The following is a 24,897-nucleotide window of genomic DNA, read 5'->3' as shown; positions in this document are numbered from 1 at the left end:
ATATCAACTCAAAATTTATGAGACACAGCAAAAGCAGTCCTGAGAGGGAAGTTCAGAGCATTACAGGCATACCTTAAAAAGCTAGAAAAAGCTCAAATAAAGAACTGGACCCTGCATCTAAAAGAACTAGAAAAAGAACAGCAACTAAAGCCCAGAGGTAGTAGAAGGAAGGAAATAATAAAGATCAGAGCAGAAATAAATGACATAGAGGCTAAAGAAACAATACAGAGAATCAATGAAACCAGGAGCTGGTTCTTTGAAAAGGTAAACAAGATCGGCGAACCTTTTCCCAGACTCACCAAGAAAAAAAGAGAGAGGACTCAAATAAATAAACTTAGAAATGAGAGTGCAGCAATAACTGACACAACAGAAATACAAAATATTGTAAGAAAATACTATGAAGAACTGTATGCCAAAAAACTAGACAACCTAGAGGAAATGGACAAATTCCCTAAAACATATAATCTTCCAAAATTAATCTGGAAGAAGCAGAAAACTTAAACAGACTGATTACAACAAATTAGATTGAAAGAGTTATCAAAAAACTCCCAACAAAAAAAGTTTTGGGCCTGATGACTTCACAAGTGAATTCTACCAAATATTCAAAGAAGAACTAACTCCTATCCTTCTCAAGCTATTTCAAAAAATTCATGAGGAAGAATGACTTCCAAGCTCCTTTTATGAGGCGAGCATAATTCTGATTCCAAAACCAGGCAAAGACAACACAAAGAAAGAAAATTATAGGCCAATATCCCTGATGAATTTAGATACTAAAATCCTCAACAAAATATTAGCAAACTGGATCCAGCAATATATGAAAAAAATCATACACCATGATCAAGTGGGATTTATTCTTGGGAGGCAAAGCAGGTACAATATTTGCAAATCAATCAATGTGATTCATCACATAAACAAAAGGAAGGAGAAAAACCACATGATAATCTCAATAGATGCAGAAAAAGCATTTGATAAAATCCAGCACTCATTCATGATCAAAACTCTCAGCAAAGTGGGAATACAGGGAACATACCTCAACATGATAAAGGCCATCTATGAGAAACCCACAGCCAACATCATACTCAATGGGCAAAAATTAAAAGCAATCCCCTTATGATCAGGAACAAGGCAGGGGTGCCCCCTTTCACCACTTTTATTCAACATAGTTCTGGAAGTCTTAGCCACAGCAATCAGACAAGAAAAAGAAATAAAAGGCATCCAAATTGGAAAAGAAGAAGTAAAACTATCATTATTTGCAGATGATATGATATTATATATAAAAATCCCTAAAGTCTCAGTCAAAAAACTACTGGACCTGATAAATGAATTCAGCAAGGTGGCAGGATATAAAATTAATACTCAGAAATCAGAGGCATTTTTATACACCAACAATGAAGTGTCTAAAAGAGAAATTAAGGAAGCAATCCCCTTCACCATTGTACCAAAAAAAATAAAGTACCTAAGAATAAATTTAACCAAGGAGATTAAAGACTTGTATTCGGAAAATTATAAAACATTGATAAAAGAAATCAGGGAAGATACAAACAAGTGGAAGCATATACTGTGCTCATGGTTAGGAAGAATAAACATCATTAAAATGTCTATATTGACCTGTGGTGGCACAGTGGATAAAGCGTCGACCTAGAAATGCTGAGGTCGCCGGTTCGAAACCCTGGGCTTGCCTGGTCGAGGCACATGTGGGAGTTGATGCTTCCTGCTCCTCCCCCCTTCTCTCTCTCTCTCTCTCTCTCTCTCTCTCTCTCTCTCTCTGTGTCTCTCTTCTCTAAAATGAATAAATAAATAAAAATAATTTAAAAAATAAAATATACTTAAAAAATAAATATTAAAAATAAATAAATAAATAAATAAAATAAAATGTCTATATTACTCAAAGCAATTTATAAATTCAATGCAATACCAATTAAAATACCATCCCACAGTGTGCAGGGCAGATTCCACCACAAAATATTGTGTAGTGCTGAGGCTGAGAGACCTGCTGTCCATCAACACTGAGAGAACATTCTGAGTTCGCTACTCAAAGGTGAAGAGGTCTTACAAACATGAGTTTGAAGTAAGTCAGTATCTATAAAAAGTGCCATGGAGGAAAAGCATCCATTACTTATTAGAATCTATTTAAATACGATTCATATGACATAGATATAAGTGAGGACAGCTCGTTCGGACCCAGAGAATCAGTGCTCAGTATCTCAGTGGGGTAACCCCCTGGGGGAAGGTGTCCCCTTGGGTTATGCTCTGGTGCCAAGGCTGATTTCCAGGGGAGTCACAGGAAAACAACACACCGGCTGGTGACAATCAGTACAACTCTTCCAACATGACAAAAGTCAGAATGTCATCAACGGTCCTCGCTCTTACAACTCTTTACTTCTGAGCCCATTTTGAACTAACCTCAGACACCCTCTTTCACGTTTCTCTTCAGTTCTCATCCATAATGCAGGGTCTTGCTTGAAGAGCTCTCCTGTCTGTTCCCCTCAAATTAGGTATTGTTGGTGTTCCTCCTGGATACCCGGGCCCCCCACATGTTTCATGTTCCGGCACATTCCAGAATGCTTCTTGCCAGGAGTGAAGTTGTTCCCCCTTGACTCCCATCACATGGGTTGGAAACCTGGCTGGTTGCAAGCAGAGGAGGTTTGAGCTCAGCTGTGCTGCAGGGACCTTGATCTCTGCCCACAAGGACTTCCCCTTTTTTAAAAAGATTCTCAGTATTCTATTATAGAACTATAAATGAAATTACTTACAACTTCATATTGGTGGGTTTTTAGCTTGTTTTCGCTTTTTGCTCACAGAGAGATGTTTTCATGAACACAGTTGTGCCTTCCAACCCAAGTAGTTTTGCAATGTTTCTTTTAACGTAAATTCTTACAAGTGGACTGGTGACTTGAAAGGTATGTACATTTTTTTTAAAAGTGAGACATCACAAAATCACCCTCCAAAATGGTTGAGCTCATTTGCCAGTAAGTGATCCTAACATGTCCACATCTGGTTTGCCAGCTGCCAGCTTCCAGTCAGGGGAACCATCCTGGTGCTCGCCCACACAATTTACTTACTGTTGTAGATGATCTTGTGCTATGCCCACACTCTCTGATTTTAACTGTAACACGGAACCCTTAGGAACACCTAATGGGAGGACCTGTCAGCAGTGTGTTCGCAGGGCGGCAGTGACATTGAAGTCCTCAGGCTGAAAATGCCAGGGTCAGGTCCACCTGTGACATTTCTTCATTCTAGGAACATCTCCCCCTCTGTTGCAGAACTTACTCTCATTGAAGGCTACGTATTTTTTTATTTCAACGATCTGTGCAGCAACAGGTCAGAGCTGATACTGACACAGAAAAAACCTGTGACTAATGTCACTGGTTTTTTTTTTCCTATATAAACCACAGAATCTAATATGGATCATAGGTTGAAAGAAATTTTTCAATGTCCATGACATAAAATAGAGTGTTCAATTCCCACTGCTTCATAAATACTCTATATTCCTTTGGAACTTTTCAAGTTTTTTTCAGCAGTCCCATTTGAATGAAAATATTCACCCATTAATTTTTTTTTAATATTTTATTTATCGATTGGCTCTCAGACATTCTGCAAGCCCATTCCAGCTCCGCTTTGCTCGCTCTGCTTGCAGTGCGTAGTCCTGCATCCAACTCGAAATGCCCGTCTAGGGAAGTGGAAACATGTGGGGCCTGCGGCAGGACCGTGTACCACGCAGAAGAGGTGCAACATGATGGGAGAAGTTTCCACCACTGCTGCTTTCTGCCCGTGGTTTGCAGGAAAAAATTAGATAGCACAACAGTGGCAATTCATGATGAAGACATGCTACAAAAAGAAGTATGGGCCAAAAGGCTATGGTTATGGCCAGGGTGCTGGCACACTCAACATGGACTGCGGCAAGAGGCTGGGCATCAAGCCAGAGAGTGTTCAACCTCACAGGCCTACAACAAATCCAAACACTTCTCAATTTGCTCAGAAATACAGAGGCACTGACAAGTGCTCCAGATGTGGGGACTCGGTGTATGCTGTGGAAAAGATAACCAGAGCCAGGAAGCCCTGGCACAAAAACTGCTTCCCGTGTGCCTAGTGCAGAAAGAGTCTTGAATCAACAACTCTGACTGAGAAAGAAGATGAAATCTATTGTAAAGGATGCCATGCAAAGAACTTTGGGCCCAAGGGATTTGGCTACGGCCAAGGAGCGGGAGCCCTTGTTCACGCTCAGTGAAAGTGTAAACCCAGAACTGAGGTTACGCACCAAGAATCTCTCCATCATCTAGGCACAGATACTCTACCATTAAACTACTGTGAAATTCTACCGCACTTACGTACTGAATATGGCCCTGTACTTGGATAGGCTGGCTGACTAGTAGGAAGAGAGCACTGTATCCTTTTGCTTTATTCATCAGCATTTCAAGAACCATTTCTTTTACATTTTAAATAAAACTTCAACTTGAAAAAAAAAAGATTTTACTTATTGATTTTAGGGAGAGGAGAGAGAGAAGGGGGGAATAGGAAGCATCAACTCCCATATGCACCTTGACCAGGCAAGCCAGGGTTTCAAACCAATGACCTCAGTGTTCCAGGTCGACGCTTTATCCACTGTACCATCACAGTTTAGGTACACCCCTTAATTCTTAAAATCCCTTAATTTTGAAATTTGTTTCTATTGCTTATAATTTTTTTCTCTCATATAAATTATGCAGTTAATTAAAGAAAATTCAGTAAAGAATAAAGCGAAGCCACCTACAACATCCAACAGCCCTCCATTCTTAACTATTTATTTTCTGTTTTACATCATAACAGATCCTGCCTTTCCCCTCCATATCACATCATAAACATTGTCCATTTAAATAGTCATTAAAAATATGGTCTTTGAAAAAGCCCATAGTGGTTTATTACATGAATTCCCACAAATTATTTATTTCAAACTTGGTGGATATTTGGGCGATCTTTAATTTTCTGCTCCCATGTGTAATGCTATGATGATTGTCTCTATACACACATTTTATATGTATAGCCCTGATTATTTTATTCATTTACATTCCTAATACAATAACAGGTAGCCATTTGCATTAGAAAAAACTATTTTAGAATTCAAACAAGGTCTAAGGATTATGTGCCCAGAAGAGTAAGCACACAAGCAATCATAATCAACATACTTCAATGGTGTTGCACACATTCAAAACCACTGTGCCACCCACAGAGCAGCTGCAACCATTAGAACACACCAGAGGACTCATTAACCATCGGCAGCCAGAGCCCTGGCTGCCACAACAGATGTCCAACTTCAAGGAACCATGACCACCAGGCCAGCTGACCAGCAACCAGGACCTAAAATTACCTCTGTAAATTCATTCTCTCCACAACCAAAGTAGTTAAATAGATCGCTACTTGACCTCATCCAGTTTAGTATTTGGTTTGCTCCCACAAGTACACAGAATCTTGACTACATCTGGGTTGCAGGTGTCTACAAGTATAGACCATTCCCAATCAACACTGGTGCCATGCTCATGGCACTGCCTGCATGGGAGTGACACAAGAATCAAGCCTCTCCCCCCTGCCCAGTGTTGGGACTCTCATGTTAAGGCTCCCTTATATTGCCCTCCAGCCCCTCAAAGATTCACCAAGCCAGTGACAGCTACTTGAAAGAGATGAGTCCGAAAGCTACTGGAATATGAATAATCTCAGAAGGTTGAATGCTGTTCTTCCATGTTTCCTGCTCCTCATTTCTTTCCAAATTTCCTCTATTCCTTAAATCCATTAGTCATTTTTTAAATATATGTTTATTTCTTTAAGATTTTCTTGTTTTTCATTCTTTATTCTATAACTAAGGCCCTAAAATAGTTGTCATTGTGTCAAATTTTTAATACATTCAGGGCCCTTTGTCACCATAAATTTTAGAGTTATTAATGGTAAACAACTGATGCATTTCATTCATATTATATTACAAATTAATAATATGAATGAAATGCATCAGTTGGTCATTAGCATCCACTTTTTTAATTGCTAATGTCCTACCTTTTGAGTTTATCATTCTTTGTGCTACCCAAGAGAACATTTAGAAAATCAAAGTTGTGAAAGTTTTAGGAGATATAAGCAGTGCCACACTGATCAGCAGTGCCACATGAAACAAAGTCCATCTTCGTCACAGTTATTTCTTAAATTATTTGTTATTTCTGAAAATTACAAGTTGACTCTTTAAATAAAATAATGAAAAGCAAATAGCGGTCCAGGCTCAGAAAGTGACACTTAGGTATCCTAAAAGAACCAGAACCGTCTTTATTAGTATTGATTGCCTTGGCTATTTGCACACAAACCTGAAGAAAGAATTTCCCTGGGGGTCAGAACAGCTAGATAGGAAATGTTAACTGGTAAATAAATGGCAGTCACCAGAGGCAAGGCAGTAGGGCTAAGTCAGTTCCCCTATAACCCATAAAAGTGAAATTATAGTTGGTAAAAATTATCTTTTCAATTTATCTTTAGCATTGAACCATGTATCAAGTGTTGACAACATCTTCCACCCCAGCCACTCCCCCATAAACACACACCTACACATAGGTGCCCAACGCCCACATTGGTGAATGGCTACCCACTCACCTCCTTCCTGATCTCGGTGCTAAATGAAGAAGGGGGGTGGGGGCATGTCTTCGTTTTTCCTATAGATGGTAAATTTACTGAAGAAAAACACAAGAACAAACATGATATCTGAGCCCACAGGACCCTGTAGGGTCTGGAGCCAGTCTGTGTCTGCGGCCTCCTCTCCTAGGTCTGAGGCACTGAGTTTGGGGATTTGGGGGTGTGTGTGTCCCAGGTAGCAGAAACAGACACAAAGTTCTACCGAAGCAAGAAGGGGAACTGAGTAAGAAGGATAGTCTCAGAGAAGTTGACATAGTGACTGTGGCGTGGGTCCCCGTGAGCAGAGCCTGCATGCTGTGAGAATATATGACATGACAGCCTAGTGGTCCCCTTTGCTCTCTGTGGTCCACACAGCCGCCTGTGGCCACAGGATCCATTCTCTCTTTTCTAGTTTCCTAGTTAACTTTTACTCTTTCTCAGAGCTCAGCAAAATCATAATTTCTGGGGAAATAGGAGAGGAACCTTTCCCTGGCTAGCAAAATTGTCTGTCCTGTTATAGGGTCTCATTGCGTACATGAAAAAGTCAGTCATAAATTTCCTCTCCCTGTAGGTGCTCCAACTCCCCACTAGCCAAAAGTAAGTGCAAAGAAGAAAAAAAGAGGTCATGATTTGGCTTCTTGTACAATAGATTTCCCAGGACAGTCTTATTCTCCAATATCATCGCACATGACACGCTGTTTTCCCCTTCAGGGAAGGCAAGGTTCACTAGAGTTGCCAGGCTCTCAAAACTGCCAGGGACCATTTAATCACAAACCATGTAAAAGAGTAACCTCCTCCCTAGCTTTCTTCTGTCAATGCCTCACTTTTTAACTCAGGGCAAACTAACTTTCTTCTCATACTCCAAGTTCACCAGTGACCTCTGACTGGTGCAATGGTTAGTGCAACAGCTTCTGATATGTACTCTGGTGTATCGATCACACCCTCTTATAGAAACATGGGGTGGTCTTTCCTTCCTGCATCTCTGAATTGTCTCTGGTTTCTTCATTAGACCTTTCCCACCTCCTGCCTTCACTCCTTCCCAAATCCATTTCCAGTTCTCTTTTCTGGAGACCATTGCTTTATAACATGTATGGTTGCTTCCATAACTCCAAATAGTAACTCTAAATAACATAAGACCGATTCTGAAGTATGTCAACTTTAGCTGTGAACTTACTTTCAGATTTCCCCCTTCCTCCCATTTTTTATCATCAAATTTCGATGAACAAAGTGTTTGCCTTTCATCAGGCTCTTTGAACCAATGAACAAGATCAGGGAGGAAAGCTCTGTAATGTCAGCCTGTCCCTTCATCATTCCAGTGGCCTGGGCCATGGGCAGACAGACGTGAGCAGAGGGACAAGAGAAAGCCTGACCCGCTGGACAGAGGGAGGGAGGGCGCTCAGCACCTGAGCAAGTCTGGGGCTCTTACATAGGCGACTTTACAATACAAAGCTCTGCTCTGAGTACCTCCACAGCCTCATAAGCTTGGAGCACACCCCCAGACTTGGAAATAAATCACTTCTGAGTTATCCTCTAACAGTAGATGAAAACACTTATGTTTTTGCTTTGGTTGTGGGTCATCTGGCCATTTTCTGGCAGACTGTCTCCCAAAATCTCCACTAATAACGCTGTGTAAATCTCAATAAACATGGCCAGGTCCACATCCCCAGTGAAACTGTGCCTCCCCTCCCATCCCAGAGAGCAAGGGGAGGAAACCAGAAAGATCACCTGAAGACAGAAACAAAGTGAACTAAGCCAGACACAGAAAGACAAGGATTGCACAATTCCTCTCGTATGAGGTATCTAAAATAGTCGAACTCATAACACCAAAGAGCGAATGGTGATTACCAGTGGCTGGGAGGGATGGAGAAATGGGCAGTTATTAATCAACAGTCTTAAAGTTTCAGCGAAGCAAGATGGATAATCCTTAATGACGGGCTGTACAACCTGTGCCTTTAGTCAGCAATACTGCAATCTGAAAATTTGCTAAGAGGACCAAAGTCATGTTTGCTGTTCTTATCACAATAAAATGCTTTAAAAGACAGTAAAATATAATTTAACTCATGAAAAAAAAAATAGATAGAAACAAAGTAGACACAGGGGCAGATTTAGCCAGCTTTTTTCCAATCAGTCTCACACAGAGGGAGACCCACACCCTGGATCTCACAGCAGGTGTATAAGACCAGAGGAAGAGCCATGGCCCCCACACAGGAGTGTGGTAGCTTTGGAGTATGTCTCTTTGTCTAGACTGAATTTACATTTCCCAAATTTCTCAGGTAGAATGGACCCTATGAAAGATTCTCGTGTGAGATTTAAAGAGCAGAAATGACACAACAATTATTCTGAGAGTTCACACTGACAAGGAACCGCCACCTCCCATCTCAACCAAACCTTAGTCAAGGTCCTTTGAACACTCCTCTCAACTCAGCCTCGTCCTTGGCCTGCACAGTGCAGTGTTTAGCAACAATGCCTGCTCCCTCGAGAACTGACCAAGTTCCTCTTAGTAATTTTCCACCCACTGAGCCCTTCACTCACACCTTTGGCTGTAAACCCCTGGCCGTCTGGCTGCATTTGAAGTTGGGCTCAGTTTTAGACCGAATTCTCTCTCCCTTATGGCAGTAGCTTGAATAAAACGTGCCTTGCCATTTTTCACAAGTGTTCCATGCAATATTTCTTTTATAACAGACACTGTCTTATCTTGTTGCTGTAATGGTCACGTACCTGCGGGCCTACCTCATTGGCGTGAAGCAGTGACGAAGATTGCCCCCACTTCGTCCTCACCGAGATCCTCCTTCTGCTTCCCTGACTTCTGGGCCAAGAGTGTGTTTAGTTCTGTGATGAAGGGCCCCAGCTTCTGCAAGACAGCTACGTATTTGAGGTTAGTAATCATGAGAACCAACATGGATTTCAGTTCGTCCTTTGGGGCTCCAATTCACATCTATGGGTTCCAGCTGGTTTTTGTTCTCCCCACTTTTACATCCCTTCAGAATGACCTGAACTTCATCTTCCCAGCATCAGGGCTGGGAACAACCACCTTAATTGATACTCTTAACCAGCTCACACAATCACAATAAGGTCAAATCTCTATAATAAACAAATTCTTTTAATTTGTGCAGGTCTGGTCATAGAAGCAGTGTCCAAATTCTATCATGTTATAGATGACCATGTATTCACTTTTGGTATAAAGTAGAAGTCCAATTAATTTTTTAATGACTTTATGTCTCCTAGGAGAAGGTATAAATATAGATTCATTGTAAAACAATTTTTCTTTTTTAAAAAAAGAAATAAGCTGTGAAATTGTGATCCTCTCAAATAAGACATTATCTTCACACTCAAACACTTAAAGAATTAGAAAGTTTCCCATGAAGCCATTTTTGCAGAAATGTAAGGATGGAAAAGTATAAAATGTATGTAGATACATGTTAGAAATTCAGATACAGATAGGCAACAACATAAAGATAAATAGATATAGATATAGACATAGATAACCAGACAAAAATATAAATACAGACTTTCCTAGTGGTTCTGCTGCTCTGAGCAATATAAAGAACACTGTTTCTATAAACAGTTTAAAATTAAGTTAATATTAACCTAAACTAGATTACTTTAAGTTAAGATACCAGTTGTGATCTTCAGAGCAACCATTAAAAAATAACTGTTAAAAAAATAAAGAGTAAAAGAAACAGTAAGTAAATTTAAGTGGCACACTAGAAAATGCCTACTTAATACCACAGAAGGAAGCAATGAAGGAACAGAAGAATAAAAAGGTATATAGAAAACAAATAGCAAAATGGGCCTGACCTGTTGTGGCGCAGTGGATAAAGCACTGACCTGGAATGCTGAGGTTGCTGGTTCAAAATCCTGGACTTATCCAGTCAAGGCACATACAGGAAGCAATTATGAGTTGATGCTTCCAACTCCCCCTCCTGTCTTTCTCTCTCTCTCTCTTCTCTCTAAAATTAATTTTAAAAAGTGGTCCTTGAAAAGATGATCAACAATATAAGTCACTAGAGAAATACAAATTGAAATCACAATGAGATACTAGTTCCCACCCATCAGATGGACTCTAAAAAATCAGGCAGTGAGGGGTGTGACAAGGATGTGGACAAACAAGAGACCTCCTGCATTGCTGGCAGGAATGTAACACGGTGCAGCCATTTAGAAAACACTTTGGTCATTTCTCAAAATGTCAAAAATAAACGACCATATCACCCAGCTCTTCCACTCTTAAGCACTAGAGAAATGACAAAGACTTGCACGAAAATGTTTGTAGCAACATTATTTATAATAACTCCAAACTGGAAACAATCTAATTATCCATCAACTGATGAACAGATGGGAAGGGGGATATGGAATACCCATACAATGAAATACTAGTTAGCAAAAAATAGAGCAATCTGCTGAGACATGGGCACCATAAACGAACTGCAAAAAGATCATATTAAATGAAAGAAGCCAAAGAGAAGAGACCACATATGATTGTATGATTTTATTTATACAAAATGTCTAGAAATGGCAAGTTTAGAGATAGAGAATGGATTTGTGGCTGCCTGGGATTGGGGGTGGTGCCAAGAATGAATGGCAAATAGGCATGAGGGATCTCACTGGGGAGAAGGAAAGTGTCCTGAAATGGTGGTAAATTTACTAAAAATGGTTGCATTGTACACTCAAAATGGGTGAACTTTATGATAAGCTCAATGTATCTCAACAAAGTTTTAAAGTAGTAACATGGTATGTGAAGTATTCATTGGGATTCTCTCTGATTTCTCCTGGGTTTTTTTTTTTTATCGATCCTCCAAATATAACAAAATGGGGTTGAAAAGGGGTTATCTTCTCATGTGATTTCGAAGGTGAAGGGAAAAAATAGATCTGGTAGATCAATTCTATGGAAAATAAGGATCCAGCTTAGGACTGAACAAACCAACACCTGGATGGGATAGGGCCTCTCTCCATTACTCCTCGTGGTCGTTGCATAAGCCCCAAACATGTGAAAATCCAACCCAGGAAAGAGGAAGGCAAGAAAACAGTATGTGTGTACGTGTCTGTGGGCGGGGGAGTGGGACGGGGAATATTCTGAATACAATTAAATTTCAAATTCAAATGACTGAAAAACAAGTGAGTTCATTTTCACTTAGAAATGACTAGACTATGATTTCTCCTTCAGGCAAAATAAAAACTCGGCGATAGAAATCCAAGTGAATTCCACAGAAAATAACGGAATGGGCATTGGAGACGAATCTCACACCAGCATTTTACCCTGCCTGAGGCTCTCGAACTTGAACTTGCAGAGAAGGTGGCAGGAACGCAGGCCTGCAGTTTGCCTGGGGACCTGGGCTGGCAGTCAAGGCAAAGGTACAAGTCATGGCATCCCCCGCAGTCCCAGCTGCCGAGAGCGAGGAGCCAGAGCGAACACCCCGCTGTGTGGACGGGAAGACCTGGGAACTCGTTGCTTACTTATTTTAATAATTTACAGACAGAGAACAAAGGTTTAACTTCTACAAACAGCAATTTTAAAATTAAGAGATCTTTCACCAAGCTTTCCTCTGAACTTTGGATTCTGGTTAAATAACATTTGTTTGGATTTTTCACACTAAGATGGGCAGGGAAATCTGGTTTCAATGCATTATTTTAAATTTTGTTGATTTGAGTGAAAACGAAATTTTGTTCTATTTTGTTTCTCTCATGTACATGCTAAATGGTCCTTCTTAGCATGGAAATGGCATAGGTTGGCGTTCGATAGGATTTGCTCAACTTTAAGCATGTTTTTCTGATCTGTTCAGCTTCAAGCACCAAACTATGTTATTTAATCCTACCTTATTTCTCAGGCACTGATAGAGCTATATGATTTAGCTTGTAGCTATAACATCAAAATGTACAGTAGTTTTTTATACATCTGAGTGGGAAAATACTGGTAAATAATCAAATGTAATTATCATTTGTGATCTTGTATTTTGGCTTGGATCAAACATCCACAGCTGTGACATCACAGCCTGTACATCAAACAAGAAATGTGTTTGCACAGAAAAAAACAACAATAATAAGGAAGCTCCCACAGACTTTGTAAAGAAAAGATGTCTGCCACAAAGGTATATCAATACTAAGAATGACACCTATATTCTTTATGGAGAATGTGTCATGTTATATGGATAAAAGAACCAACCATAAGAAAGATAGGAAATGGGGAAGACTGGATAAAGACAGACACAGAGGCGGAGAAAAGCGGAGGAGAGAGAGCAATGAAGAAGAAAAGAAACGAGACTGAATTCATTCTCTGCCACTAATTAAATTGAACTATTCAAATTCAGGAGTTCCTCCAGGGAGAGATTTAGATATTGATTTATAACAGTGCTTTGAAGGGAATGGCCAATTTAGAACACACACTGCTTATAAAACAGCGCATTGCCCAGTGCGTAAGAGGTGGGCTTGAGGTGGGCTTCACAAGGAGAAAGACACTAAACAGATGGGAAGACAGCAAACCAGTAAATGCACATTTCAGGGTTTTGTTGTTGTTGTTTTTGTGACAGAGACAGAGAGGGAGACAGAGAGAGGGACAGATAGGAACTGACAGACAGGAAGGGAGAGAGATGAGAGCATCAATTCTTCATTGTGGCACCTTATTTGTTCGTTGATTGGTTTCTCATATGTTTCTTGACCGACGGGCTACAGCAGAGCAAGTGACCCCTTGCGCAAGCCAATGACCTTGGGCTCAAGCCAGCGACCTTTGTGTTCAAGCCAGCGACCATATGTTCATGTCTAGGATCCCAGGCACAAGCCAGCGACCCTGCACTCAAGCTGATGAGCCCACGCTCAAGCCAGATGAGCCTGTGCTCAAAGTAGCAACCGCGGGGTGCAAAACCTGAGTCCTCTGTATCCCAGTCCAACGCTCTGTCCACTGTGCCACTGCCTAGTCAGGCTACATGTTTCAGTTTTGTACTTGGTCTTGAAGTTTTTCACTGCACTGAAAAATGAGACCATGTCCAGTTTGGCTTCAGGATCGTGAGTCCTCCACGTGTCTGGCATGAGGGTGTTAAGTGCAGCCCTGTTTTATTGTGTCAGTTAGGATCACGTGCAGATCAAGTTACAGGAACTCAGAGCGACTTTTTTAAATATGGCCATCTTTTTTTTCTTGTGCAAGAGGAAAACTGAGGTTGCCTTCAGTTCAGTGGCTTCCCCATGTCAGGTCCCTAAAGGTCACAAAACAGCTGCCAGAGCTTGGGCAGAGAGCATCACCATCCAGGACTCAAGGACTGGGGTGGGGTGAGGTGGTACCATCTCATGTATGTCTTTTACCAGAATATTTCTGGAGATTCTCCAGCCAGAGGTGTTAGAAATGCTGTCAGTTCAGCTGATCTGTTTTTAATTCTTTGTCCTAAAATCCTTATTATGAGATAAATCAAATTCAAGAGCTCCATGATTGATTTTAAGGACTTTATTTCAAAAGAGCTAAATGTTCTAGGAAGCAGGTTAACCTTTGGTTTCTAGTTTGTAACACATCCAAATGCCAATGGTGCCTGGCATTGCACACCTCTTTCTATGAGAACTTGCTTGCCCTCCCACCTGTGTCTACAGGCAGGCAGTTTGTCCAGGGCACCCAGAGTATCTGAGGTGAGTGACCTACGTGTGGGCTATGTGATCCAATCGAACAGACAAGCTGGGCCAGTCAGATTTCTATCTTCAGAAACTAGAACTGAAAAACAGGCAAAAACAGTGGTGGTTGCGAACATCAAAGGGTTCCACAAGGCTAGGTGGACCCGTTGCAAGTACATTTGTGTACAAGAAAGGATATGGGCCCTGGCCGGTTGGCTCAGCGGTAGGGCGTCGGCCTAGCGTGCGGAGGACCCGGGTTCGATTCCCGGCCAGGGCACACAGGAGAAGCGCCCATTTGCTTCTCCACCCCTCCGCCGCACTTTCCTCTTTGTCTCTCTCTTCCCCTCCCGCAGCCGAGGCTCCATTGGAGCAAAGATGGCCCGGGCGCTGGGGATGGCTCTGTGGCCTCTGCCTCAGGCGCTAGAGTGGCTCTGGTCGCAACATGGCGACATCCAGGATGGGCAGAGCATCGCCCCCTGGTGGGCAGAGCGTCGCCCCTGGTGGGCGTGCCGGGTGGATCCCGGTCGGGCGCATGCGGGAGTCTGTCTGACTGTCTCTCCCTGTTTCCAGCTTCAGAAAAATGCAAAAAAAAAAAAAAAAAAAAAAATGCAAAAAAAAAAAAAAAAAAAAAAAGAAAGGATATGGCACCATGAGTTAACAGAGCAAATGCTGAGGGCCCAGGAGGCACTGTTGTGTGTATGTGTGTTTATACACAATTCAAGAACCAGTCAAGTAAAAACAACAGGCCTATTAAGTAACCCACATTAAGAAGTGGAAAACAGACCCTGGCCAGTTGGCTCAGTGGTAGAGTGTCAGCCACCATGTGGAAGTCCCGAATTCAATTCCTGGCCAGGGCACACAGGAGAAGCGAACGTCTGCTTCTCCACCCTTCCCCCTCTTCTTTCTCTCTATCTCTTTCTTTCCCTCCCACAGCCAAGGCTCCACTGGAGCAAAGTTGGCCTGGGCGCTGAGAATGGCACCATGGCCTTTGCCTCAGGTGCTAGAATGGCTCTGGTTGCAATGGAGCAACAGCCCAGATGGGCAGAGCATCACCCCCTAGTGGGCTTGCAGGGTAGATCCTGGTCAGGCACATATGGGAGTCTCTCACTCTGCCTCCCCACTTCTCACTTTAGAAAAACAGAAAAACAGAAAGAAAGAAAGAAAGAAAGAAAGAAAGAAAGAAAGAAAGAAAGAAAGAAAGAAAGAAAGAAAGGAGTAGAAAACATGTAGTACAAAGTTTCAAAAATATATCTATCGACTTTATAAATAAAGAGAATAAAATGCCATTATGTTTTCTGAAAAAATCTTGACTTACAATTACGAATCAACGAATACACAATGTTAAAGTGCAACCAACTCTGCTAGACAATTAAACCGAGTCCTTTGTGGGTGGACAATGGCATTTGGAGATCAGGACCCACTGTAACAAGTTCTATCAGGTGGCAACTTAGAAAACCCTTTATGGAAAAAAGACTGGACCTGTGGTGGTACAGTGGATAAAATGTCGACCTGGAAATGCTGAGGTCGCCAGTTTGAAACCCTGGGCTTGCCTGGTCAAGGCACATGTGGGAGTTGATGCTTCCAGCTCCTCCCCCCTCCCTTCTCTCTCTCTGTCTCTCTCTCTCCTCTCAAAAAATAAAATAAAAAAAGACTGAAACTTAATCTTTTTTTTCCTGGACCAAAGCAGCAGGTTTTGTTTTGTTTTTTAAGTGGAGTACTATGGCAAAATGTAGCTGCCTAAGCACCTTGAATGGTTTCTCATCTAGAATGATTTAGTGTATTTTTCATATTTTACAAGATTTCCACTTGAGGCGCATTTCAGAAAGAATCTCAGCGTGTCAGTCACCTTTCTTCTTCTGGCTTGGTTAACATGTCCTCGAGCCGTGTGTGTGTGTGTGTAGGGGGGGGGGGGGGTAGGAGGGTTTCACAAAATATGGTTAGGAATGCTGGAGCCCACCTTCCAGGCCTCACAAAGGGAAGCAAGAAAAGCTGTGAGTACATTATTGGACAAGTTCGGTAAAACAGGTTACTCAGTGGATCAGGGATCCCCGGGTTTGTCTCTGGAGACTCCTCTTTGTGGTTGCCCCTGGCTGAATGTTATGATAGAGACAAGACCAGGTCACCCGGAGCCTGGTTTCCTATCTGACAGGCATTTGATTGAAAGAATGATTGCACTGACTTCAGAGACACCATGAGCCTCCCTCACAGGGCTGTATGCTAGCACCGTTTGAGGTTTCTTAGATTTATAATCATAGTTCCTATCTGAAAACAAAAGTCATTCATTTGCTCCACCTCAGGAGACAGGAGAAGGAGAGTTGCCGTCCTGGCTCTGGGTCTGAGGCCGGGAAAGGTCAGATGCACACACCAGCAACCTATTTTTGATAACTTGGACTTGGAAACACCAGCTTAGCTTTCCACAAGCTATTTAAAACCTGCTCTAAATTCTCAGGCAGCACCAGATCTTCTGATTACATGTTTACAAGCCAGCCCTTAAAGCCCTGGGTGCTCCACGGCCCACGGCCAGGACAACTCATGCTAGTCACCTTTCAAATAGAGTCCAGACACTAACGGAACAATCTCCAAAAATATCTGTGCAGGTCGGTGATTGCAATTAGCACTGTGCGAGAGACCAGCCAACAAGCTGTCCTGTCGCCATCACATGCCAGGAACAGGAATGTGGCTTAACAGTCACAGTTTTATGGAAAAGACTAACATGGTTCACATGTAGATCAATGTTACATGTACCTCAGTGGTTGATGTGACTTCCACAGCAATCAAGGGAAGCTGGATGCCTAGAATTAAAGAGGCGATAATCCTGATCCATGATGATTTCATTTATAATTTAAATAGCTTCCAGTTATTGTGAATTTCAAGATGTACGACTAAATCTGCAAAATTGGGGATTAGAACAACAAATCTTAAACCACAAGAATCAAGGCTTGCCATATAATATGGTATTGGAAAAGAAAGTTGGTATGTCTTAATTCAAATTGAACATACACACAGTAACATTGTTTCTCTAAAGTACTTGAGGATATTTTCTAATGTGCAGGGAAAAATAGAGATAAATATCCCAATCTATCAGCCTATCCCCAGGAGTAAAACACTAGGGAAAGTATATTGATTGGGATAAATGGTATTACTCTCATCATTATCAGTAGAAACATTAAAAAAAAAAAAACACTAAACTAAACAGAGTATTTTATTTTATTGCAATTATTTCCTTTTAATTGAGTATAACTTACCAATTCAATATAGAAAGTACAGGAAGGAAGAATCGAATATGAGCAACTCTGTTACTTAATGAAACAATCATGCAGATCTGTTTTAAAGAGGAACATGTTGTCTAAAACAATATGAAGCTACACGAGATGAGGTATGCATCCAGGCTCATTCACGTAGTATCTCATTTCAGAAATAAATGGATAAGAGTATTTCATCACTACTGATTTAGCAGATACATAATCTTTATTTGGGATTTGGAGCATCCTCCCAAAGCTGTGATTTCTTTTTTTTTTTAAATAATTTCCGACGCTAGTCATCAGCTCTATCAGGTCAAGAAGCATGTGGTAGCAACGATAAATCAGTGATTTTCATCAAAATGAAATGTAACTTAAAGAATACGACAAGTAAATGAAACCTATCTTAGCCCTGGATGGATGGTCAGTTGGTTAGAGTGTTGCCCTGATGCACAAAGGTTGTGGGTTTGAGCCCCCGTCAGAGCACATACAGGAACAGATTGATGTTTCTCTCTCTCTCTCTCTCTCTCTCTCTTTCCCTTTCTCTCTCTCTAAAATCAATAAATAAAGAAGAAACATCTCACAGAGATGAGGGCTATGCTAAAAAATAAAGAAGGAAAGAGGGTCAGAAAGTGATGATCATTTCATTTATACTCCCAGCCAATCCAAGAAGCACAGAGGAGAAAAGGGAGGTTCTGGGATGTTGAGGAACTAGACCGAGGCCACACAGCGAGTCAGTGTGGAAGGTGAACTTGAGCTCCTAGCCATTGTATGGCTCTCACGGTAATGTTTTTATTTCATTATGTTCGTGCTTTGAAGAAAGAATGGGACACCATGTTTATGGCAGCATTGTTTACAATAGCCAAAAACTGAAAACAGCCCAAGTGTCCAACAGTGGACAAATGGATTAAAAAGCTGTGGTATGTATATACTATGGAATACTATGGGGCCATGAAAAAGAAGGAAATATTACTTTTTGTGACAACATGGATGGCTATGGAAACTATTATGCTAAATGAAATAAGCCAAGCAGAGAAAGAAAAATATCATATGACCTCACCATTTGAGGAATCCGATGAACAATGTGAACTGAGGAGCGGAATAGAGACAGAGGCGGGATCAAAGGGACCAGAGGAAAGCGGACAGAGGGAAAGGGGATGATAGACTGATAGGATGGGATGAGAGCAGAAAAGCAAACCCTGGAGGGAAGGGGGGAGGGTGTTACGGGAAGGGGGCCAGGGGAGAGGTACTGGGGAACACGGGGGCGGGGAGAATGTATTCGGGGGGTAAACTAGAATCTATGTAAACACAATAAATTAAAATAAATTTCATGTTAAAAAAAAAAAAGAAAGAATGGGACAAAGAACAACATAGAATAAAGGAAGCAAAAACATGGTGCCTTTAGAACTTCTAAAAGAGGGTAATCATGGGGTAGCACCCCCACCACCCACCCATCGCCAAAACCTCCCAGAGCCAGCCCAGCACTCTGTCCTTACCTAGTCCTTATCATGCTGCATTTATTTTTATTTATTTATTATTATTTTTTTTTTGTATTTTTCTGAAGCTGGAAACGGGGAGAGACAGACAGACTCCCGCATGCGCCCGACCGGGATCCACCCGGCACGCCCACCAGGGGCGAAGCTCTGCCCACCAGGGGGCGATGCTCTGCCCCTCTGGGGCGTCGCTCTGCCACAACCAGAGCCACTCTAGCGCCTGGGGCAGAGGCCAAGGAGCCATCCCCAGCGCCCGGGCCATCTTTGCTCCAATGGAGCCTTGGCTGCGGGAGGGGAAGAGAGAGACAGAGAGGAAGGAGGTGGGAGGGGTGGAGAAGCAAATGGGCGCTTCTCCTATGTGCCCTGGCCGGGAATCGAACCCGGGTCCCCCGCACGCCAAGCCAACGCTCTACCGCTGAGCCAACCGGCCAGGGCCATCATGCTGCGTTTACAACAATTCTTTGCTTAGTTTCTACCTGTCCCATTGGGCCATGAGCTGCATAAGGCAGGGACTATCTTTCATTCATTTTCATATTCACAGTATCTAGCACAGTCCTGAGACCACAGTTGGTGGCCGAGAAATAAAAGAGCAATTTAAGTTAGATTTTGACAGAAACCGTTTTGAAAGCAAAGGCCCAAGGAGCCTTCACGCCAAGTGTTCTTCCCTGCAGCCCGGAAGACCGACAGAGCATCGGTAGGGAGCCCTGACCGCTGAGCCCAGAGGCCCACGCGAGGTTCCCAGCCCCACAGCTCGTTCGCTGTGTGCCCGCGGCTCCTCGCCCAACTTCTCTCAGCCTTCGTTTCTGTACCTGCAAAACACAGGTGACGAAAATACCTACCTCTCTGCTGATGTGAGTATTAGAGATGATAGCTCATGTTAAATTCTTAGCAACAAGCCTAAGATTTTGTCATTTCTTCCTACATGGTAGCTGCCATCATTATCATCATTTTTATCTTAGGTGCCTGACATAAGCTTATACTTAGAGCATCTTTTCCTACATAGCTTAAGTAACAGACTTTTGGACTGTTAATTTCCCATAATAAGAACATTGTTAACCACTCATTCTTTCTTTTGAAAATTCTCCTTATCCTTGGCGGCACTGAAGACCCAATCCTTTTCCAGACCCAAAGGAAGAAGTTTAAGGGAACTGTAAGGTGACAGGTAGACATTTTGGGGCCGGAGTCCTCAGAGCACCACTGAAAAAGGGGCCTACTCTACTTGCCGTGTGACCAAGAAGGAATGCCGAGTGCTGATGTGAGCATTCACGGGAACACACATGCGCCTGACCAGCTGCATAACTGCTCTCAGAAGTAGAGTCAGGCCCAAAGACAGAGTCTCTGTGTGCTGTCGCTTTGTATAATGCTCCGAGGGATGTGTAGCATCAACATGCAACTGGCTTGTCATTAGATAAGAATTGTCAGCATGATGCAAGGAAAATGACATCAAATGGGTCACACACCTTAACAGCTTCTCTAAGCTCATAATTTAAGAGCTTGCTTGTTATTTCAGTTTCCTTCCTATGCCAGTATGCAAACAGTCTCATCCTTATGTAGGGTCTCTGCCCGTCTACTTTGCTGTGCATGTCCAATAACTATACTGATGCTGTCTGATCCTGGATCCCCTTCCTTCTAGCCCTGTCTACAAGCATGGGCTATGAAGAATTTTGAAATAAAAGCGAGTTGTTTCAAAACTGTCTCTCGCTTGACCAGGCAGTGGCGCAGTGGATAGAGCATCAGAATGGGATGCGGAGGACCCAGGTTTGAGACCCCAAGGTCACCAGCTTGAGCGCAGGCTCATCTGGTTTGAGCAAAGCTCACCAGCTTGGATCCAAGGTCGCTGGCTCGAGCAAGGGGTTACTCGGTTTGCTGAAGGCCCATGGTCAAGGCACATATGAGAAAGCAATCAATGAACAACTCGCAACAAAAAACTAATGATTGATGCTTCTCATCTCTCTCCGTTCCTGTCTGTCTGTCCCTATCTATCTATCTCTGACTCTCTCTCTCTGCCTCTGTAAAAAAAAAAAAACACAACAATAAAAACCTGTCTGTCTCCAAGCAATTGAACACCGCACCCATCAAAAAAAAAAAGACAGCTAAGCCAAACAATGAAGCAGGTGTCATCTAATACAGCATTCTTAACAAAGGTGATGAGAAGGGTAAAATCACGAGCTGCTGAGGCAGAACTGGGCCACGTGGTGTGGTTAGCCTCTGAAGTCTCCTGTGCCGACAACTTCCAATTCACCTTGCTGGTGAAGGCAGGATCCTTCACCCTGAGTAGTATGAGATGGCTGAACACAGGGCAGCCAAACCTGGACAGCTGGGGGAGACAGCCATTTATTAGTGACATTACACACAGACCAGGGGCGGAGGCACTGTAGGCCGTGCAGGGCCACACAAAGACTGCCCTAGGAAGCAGGGGGACCAGCCGCTTTGAGCACAGGCTCTGCAGTACCCCGTGGGCGGTGTTTCCGGTTTCCCCTTGGAGGGTTTGATGGGCTTGTGGGGGCAGTTTTGCAGGCAGACACAGAAGGAACAGCCATGAAGTTGAGCAGTAGGTATGGTGCAGGTGGCCCAGCTGAGATGGGACCAGCCAGGTGGAGCCCCTCCTGTAGGTAGGAGTATACCTGGAGGGCAGGAGAGCTCACAGGAGGTCTCTGGGCTCAGGGGCATCATGGCAGTGCTTGACGTTTTATATGTCTTACCTCTCTGTACTGTTGAGGCAGCAGATTCCTGAGAATCCTTGCTAATACTCCATACGCAGCTTTTGGAGCTGAACCAAGTGAATCATCTTTATTTTTGCCAGAGACGTGAAAGGTGGGAAGTGCTGGTTCCACAGAAGCAGCTAGTGATAAGATCAACTTGCACCGAGTCCCACAGACCTAGAGAGCCAGTTCCTGCCGGTGCACTCACTTCGTAATTAGTTTCTCAGAACCAAAGCAGAGAGGGTACTGGTAGCAGAGACCGTGTCTGTGCTCAACAAACCCATCCAGTGTCCCCCTGAGCACACACTGTCTCTGAAGCCCAAGCTCCACTGCAGCTCCCCTGGGTCCATGAAATTGAGTTTCAGTCAATGGGCAAAACCTACAAATGCCACTTCCAATCCCATTTGAGCTCCTTCACTTTCTCTTCCCTTTCCACAATGATCCTGGAAGATGCAGGTTGAAGAGGGCAGTCACACAAGATAAAATTGGTCCCTGAATGACTAAGGTCCCCTTCCCCACAAATATTCTCATTGGACCAGGGCATAAGTGAACCATAATAAACATGTTCTGTGTTAAACTTGCAAAGTTTGAGAATTGCTTGTCACAGCAGATAGCTTGCCCTAACAAATAACTCAGCACAGAACATTAAGAAGTCTTGAGATATGGAAGCAGAGCTCAAAATTGTTACAAAACACTAGACACCATGTCCTCTGAGTGGCCCTGTCCTCCTGCTATGCCTTGTGCTGCAGAAAATGTCTTTAAGTTGTACCATAGAGAAGAAAGTCAACTCCTCGTAGGCACAATGGAAAGAGAATCAAGAATTAAATACATCAGAGCAAAGATACATTGTAAAAATACTACCAGCACCAGAACAAGAGGAAAAGGGATGGAAGATGATCCACTCTGTTAATAAATAAAACAAGAGCTAACAACAAGATAAGAAAACTAACAGGAGAAAGAAAGAGAGAGGGAGAGAGAGGGATAAGGAAAAGAAAGGCCGAGAAAAGAAGAAATTCTGTAGGTATCATGCAGAAAAATAATCCCCTGAAAAATAAAAAAAAAAATTGAGGGACAGTATGATCCAAGCCAAAATCTACTGGAGAAATATCTGAAGAAAATTTCTAAACAGAAAAACAAAAAACAAAAAAATTCATATAGTCCTAAGGAGAATATACTCAACTAAGACATCAGAACATCAAATAGACTTTCAAAGTTTTAAAGAACTCCAGGAATACAGAATTCAGCAGGGTTCTTGCTGGGAGGAAAAAAAAAACCCCACACAAACAAATGTCTGAAATATTAATAGAAAATCCATGTACAAGAACTTGGAATTAGATGAAATCCACCTAGATATGGAATACATATCAAGTCAGTGTGGTCAAAAAGCACATACTAAGCACAGTGTGCAAACAGGCGGCTGGCAGGAGGGACTTGGGCTCTGGACCCAGCTCTGAGTTCAGTGTTTGTTGGCTATTACGTCCTCATTTCCCACAGACACTGTTAAACATGGAAATAAGTGATCTTTAAGAATGATTCCAACTCCTTAATGTGTTTTGCTATCTCTTTTCTTAAGCTTAGAGAAACCTTTCAGAATATAATATACCACCAATGTTACCTATCTTAAATTCAAATTTAAATTTAACATTTTTTTATTCATACCATGATCTCATTAAGAAATTACTTCCACCGCCTGACTGGACAGTGGCACAGTGGATAGACCCAAATTCGAAACCCCGAGGTCACCGGCTTGAGTACGGGCTCATCTGGCTTGAGCACAGGCTCACCAGCTTGAGTGCAGGGTCGCTGGCTTGAGCATGGGATCATAGACATGACCTCATAGTTGCTGGTTTGAGCCCAAGGTCGCTGGCTTGAGCCCAGGGTTGCTGGCTCAAGCAAAGGGTCACTTGCTCTGCTAAAGCCCCCCAGTCAAGGTAAATATGAAAAAGCAATCAATGAACAACTAAGGCACTTCAAGGAAGAATTGATGCTTCTCATCTCTCTCTCTCTTCTATCTATCTGTCTGTCCCTATCTATTCCTCTCACTATCTCTCTCTCTGTCATTGTCACAAAAAAAAAAGAAAGAAAGAAAAGAAATCACTTCCACCGATTTATACACCCTTGCTGTCATCTGTATATATGAACAGAAAGGCATCTGGACTTATTTTTTTGCATTATCTAACTTTTTAAGGTTGATTCTATGTTATAAAAATAATAATGATATTAGAACAAAAAGTTGTTTCTTGCATTCCTTGGATAATGTATCTTCAGCTGTTTGGGGTTATGTATATTTACTGTTGAAATATTAAAGAATTTTTATACAACCAAACACCATGCCCTTGGCAAAACTGGTTGGTATATAGTTAATAGATCTTTGGTTCAGCTCTCTACCCCTAGTAGAGCCTGCAGCGGATTTTTATAACATTAGGTTTTGTCTTCTAAAAATATTTTTTAAAGTTTTTTATTAGAAAAACAATGTAAACTTAGAAAGTTTCAAAGAAAAATAGGTGTTGAGAAAAGTAAACCCTACAACTATGTAAATCATTTTTCTAGGCATTTAAGTGTGCATACATGTACATTGAGAAAGTGTCTATACACTAAATTTTTTGTTTTGTTTTATTTTTTTCTGAAGTGAGAAGCAGGGAGGCAGAAAGACACTCCCACATGCACCCAACCAGGATCCACCAAGCAAGCCCACCAGGGGGCAATGCTCTGCCCATCTGGGGAGTTGCTCTGTTGCAACGAGAACCATTCTAGCGCCTGAGGCAGAGGCCTTGGAGCCATCCTCAGTGCCTGGGGCCAACTTGCACCAATGGAGCCTTGGCTGGGGAGGGGAAGAGAGAGAAAGAGAGAAAGGAGAGGGGGAAGGGTAGAGAAGCAGATGGGCGCCTTGGTCGGGAATCAAACCCGGGATTTCCATAATCCAGGCTGACACTCTACCCCTGAGCCAACCGGCAGGGCCCTAGTCACTAATTTTTGCACATATAAGATAATGCAGCACACCTTGTTTTCTGGAAAACAGAGTCTGGGATGGAGGTTTGCATGCAGAAGGCTTACAGAGGAAGGATCTCAGGAATGTCACCATGGGAGAATAGAGGAAACAGCCTGAGCAGAGGGAGAGGCTGAACTGTGATGCTGACAGCATTGGTACCCAGGCCTCTCTCGTCAACCACAATGATTCTACTGAGTTTTATCCTTACCTAACCTACACCGTTCGTTTTTTGTTTTCTTTCCCTATTCTTGCAACTGGAATTTACTTACAAA

At 42.4% G+C, this 24,897-nt stretch overlaps 1 long non-coding RNA gene and 1 pseudogene across 2 annotated transcripts in view; one reads left to right on the top strand and one right to left on the bottom strand.

The window, feature by feature from the left end:
* Positions 1–24,897, bottom strand: part of LOC136401100 (uncharacterized) — a 119,050-nt gene that overhangs the window by 36,221 nt on the left and 57,932 nt on the right. Inside the window, exons 1-3 of one of the 2 annotated variants that reach the window (XR_010750466.1) lie at positions 10,447–10,613; positions 9,349–9,469; positions 2,404–2,624 (exon numbers count right to left, since the gene is read on the bottom strand). This is a non-coding gene — a long non-coding RNA (uncharacterized lncRNA). Of the gene's footprint in view, positions 1–2,403; positions 2,625–9,348; positions 9,470–10,446; positions 10,614–24,897 lie in introns of those variants that run through there. The other variant, XR_010750467.1, reaches the window with a different exon arrangement.
* Positions 3,663–4,458, top strand: LOC136397977 (cysteine and glycine-rich protein 2 pseudogene; annotated as a pseudogene).

The sequence above is a fragment of the Saccopteryx leptura genome, chromosome 3 (assembly GCF_036850995.1).
Source record: "Saccopteryx leptura isolate mSacLep1 chromosome 3, mSacLep1_pri_phased_curated, whole genome shotgun sequence".
Classification (NCBI taxonomy): Eukaryota; Metazoa; Chordata; class Mammalia; order Chiroptera; family Emballonuridae; genus Saccopteryx; species Saccopteryx leptura.
Note: the sequence above shows the minus strand (reverse complement) of the source record. Positions and strands in the feature narration are given on the sequence as shown.